The sequence below is a fragment of the Ambystoma mexicanum genome, chromosome 4p (genome assembly GCF_040938575.1).
Source record: "Ambystoma mexicanum isolate Mex_15411 chromosome 4p, UKY_AmexF1_1, whole genome shotgun sequence".
In the NCBI taxonomy this organism is placed as follows: Eukaryota; Metazoa; Chordata; class Amphibia; order Caudata; family Ambystomatidae; genus Ambystoma; species Ambystoma mexicanum.
In genome coordinates this window covers 844,906,476-844,908,975 of record NC_090927.1, presented here as the reverse complement: position 1 = coordinate 844,908,975, position 2,500 = coordinate 844,906,476, and the positions used below count along the sequence as shown (strand labels likewise).

Here is a 2,500-nt window from a genome sequence, read left to right as displayed (position 1 = left end):
TCCAAGTTCAGGAAGTGAGCCATTTCTCAATTGCCTTTCAAAACTGCAAGGTCTAGCTGACTAGATGCTTAAAAGTACAAAACTCACTAGGCCCAGAGCCTACGGCCACACCACACTGATTGCGCCCGATCTCGTCTGATCTCGGAAGCTAAGCAGTGTTGGGCCTAGTTAGTACCTGGATGGGAGACCACCTGGGAATACCAGGTGCTGTAGGCTTTTTTGTGCTCCAAGTTCAGGAAGTGAGCCATTTCACAATTGCCTTTCAAAACTGCAAGGTCTAGCTGACTAGATGCTTAAAAGTACAAAACTCACTAGGCCCAGAGCCTACGGCCACACCACACTGAATGCGCCCGATCTCGGAAGCTAAGCAGGGTCGGGCCTAGTTAGTACCTGGATGGGAGACTGCCTGGGAATACCAGGTGCTGTAGGCTTTTTTGTGCTCCATGATTAGTAATTGCGCAACTTCTCAATTATTTTTCAAATTTGGTATGTTTCCAAAATAATTGTATCCCGTTTTATAGCGGAAATGTTGGACAACATCATGAGGGCTGGAGCTACCTTTTTACATAGAATTAGCATACAGGTAGTGTGTTCATGGGTAATAAATCGACTTTCACATGTAATGCAGTACAGAGAATATTGAGTCCTTCAAGAGGCATGAAAGAAAACCATTATTGTGTTGATTGTTCTCTCCACCTCCCTGCAACAGACACAGGATGGATGAATTAAAGTTATCCTACCAGACATAGGAGTCCTGAATGGGCCCACCAGTCTTATATATCTCGCCTGATCGAGCCTGATCGAGCGATGAGCGTGGTATCATGTTGCAAGTGGCTGCATGGCTTAGCTTACTAAATGCAAATGCATAAGAGTAATATTCTTAGCATTCCTAGAGCCTACGGCCACACCACACTGAATGCACCCGATCTCGTCTGATCTTGGAAGTTAAGCAGTGTCAGGCCTAGTTAGTACCTGGATGGGAGACCGCCTGGGAATACCAGGTGCTGTAGGCTTTTTTGTGCTCCAAGTTCAGGAAGTGAGCCCTTTCTCAATTGCCTTTTAAAACTGCAAGGTCTAGCCGACTAGATGCTTAAAAGTACAAAACTCACTAGGCCCAGAGCCTACGGCCACACCACACTGAATGCGCCTGATCTCGTCTGATCTCAGAAGCTAAGCAGTGTCGGGCCTAGTTAGTACCTGGATGGGAGACCGCCTGGGAATACCAGGTGCTGTAGGCTTTTTTGTACTCCAAGTTCAGGAAGTGAGCCATTTCTCAATTGCCTTTCAAAACTGCAAGGTCTAGCCGACTAGATGCTTAAAAGTACAAAACTCACTAGGCCCAGAGCCTACGGCCACACCACACTGAATGCGCCCGATCTCCAGGGTCGGGCCTAGTTAGTACCTGGATGGGAGACTGCCTGGGAATACCAGGTGCTGTAGGCTTTTTTTGTGCTCCATGATTAGTAATTGCGCAACTTCTCAATTATTTTTCAAATTTGGTATGTTTCCAAAATAATTGTATCCCGTTTTATAGCGGAAATGTTGGACAACATCATGAGGGCTGGAGCTACCTTTTTACATAGAATTAGCATACAGGTAGTGTGTTCATGGGTAATAAATCGACTTTCACATGTAATGCAGTACAGAGAATATTGAGTCCTTCAAGAGGCATGAAAGAAAACCATTATTGTGTTGATTGTTCTCTCCACCTCCCTGCAACAGACACAGGATGGATGAATTAAAGTTATCCTACCAGACATAGGAGTCCTGAATGGGCCCACCAGTCTTATATATCTCGCCTGATCGAGCCTGATCGAGCGATGAGCGTGGTATCATGTTGCAAGTGGCTGCATGGCTTAGCTTACTAAATGCAAATGCATAAGAGTAATATTCTTAGCATTCCTAGAGCCTACGGCCACACCACACTGAATGCACCCGATCTCGTCTGATCTCGGAAGTTAAGCAGTGTTAGGCCTAGTTAGTACCTGGATGGGAGACCGCCTGGGAATACCAGGTGCTGTAGGCTTTTTTGTGCTCCAAGTTCAGGAAGTGAACCCTTTCTCAATTGCCTTTCAAAACTGCAAGGTCTAGCCGACTAGATGCTTAAAAGTACAAAACTCATTAGGCCCAGAGCCTACGGCCACACCACACTGAATGCGCCTGATCTCGTCTGATCTCGGAAGCTAAGCAGTGTTGGGCCTAGTTAGTACCTGGATGGGAGACCGCCTGGGAATACCAGGTGCTGTAGGCTTTTTTGTGCTCCAAGTTCAGGAAGTGAACCCTTTCTCAATTGCCTTTCAAAACTGCAAGGTCTAGCCGACTAGATGCTTAAAAGTACAAAACTCACTAGGCCCAGAGCCTACGGCCACACCACACTGAATGTGCCTGATCTCGTCTGATCTCAGAAGCTAAGCAGTGTCGGGCCTAGTTAGTACCTGGATGGAAGACCGCCTGGGAATACCAGGTGCTGTAGGCTTTTTTGTACTCCAAGTTCAGGAAG

General features: G+C 46.6%; 6 non-coding genes and 1 pseudogene across 6 annotated transcripts; all 7 read left to right on the top strand.

Annotated features, from left to right (window-relative positions):
- Nucleotides 1-97: 97 nt before the first annotated feature.
- On the top strand, nt 98-216 carry LOC138462321 (5S ribosomal RNA). The gene has a single exon (XR_011264920.1). It is a non-coding gene; the product is annotated as a 5S ribosomal RNA (ribosomal RNA).
- Nucleotides 217-322: 106 nt separating this feature from the next.
- On the top strand, nt 323-431 carry LOC138457245 (5S ribosomal RNA; annotated as a pseudogene).
- Nucleotides 432-894: 463 nt separating this feature from the next.
- Nucleotides 895-1,013, top strand: LOC138463701 (5S ribosomal RNA). Its single transcript, XR_011266287.1, has one exon. It is a non-coding gene; the product is annotated as a 5S ribosomal RNA (ribosomal RNA).
- A 106-nt stretch (nt 1,014-1,119) lies between these two features.
- On the top strand, nt 1,120-1,238 carry LOC138456461 (5S ribosomal RNA). Its single transcript, XR_011262100.1, has one exon. It is a non-coding gene; the product is annotated as a 5S ribosomal RNA (ribosomal RNA).
- A 669-nt stretch (nt 1,239-1,907) lies between these two features.
- LOC138458561 (5S ribosomal RNA) lies at nt 1,908-2,026 on the top strand. The gene has a single exon (XR_011262438.1). It is a non-coding gene; the product is annotated as a 5S ribosomal RNA (ribosomal RNA).
- A 106-nt stretch (nt 2,027-2,132) lies between these two features.
- On the top strand, nt 2,133-2,251 carry LOC138461065 (5S ribosomal RNA). The gene has a single exon (XR_011263706.1). It is a non-coding gene; the product is annotated as a 5S ribosomal RNA (ribosomal RNA).
- A 106-nt stretch (nt 2,252-2,357) lies between these two features.
- On the top strand, nt 2,358-2,476 carry LOC138464305 (5S ribosomal RNA). The gene has a single exon (XR_011266886.1). It is a non-coding gene; the product is annotated as a 5S ribosomal RNA (ribosomal RNA).
- Nucleotides 2,477-2,500: the final 24 nt, after the last annotated feature.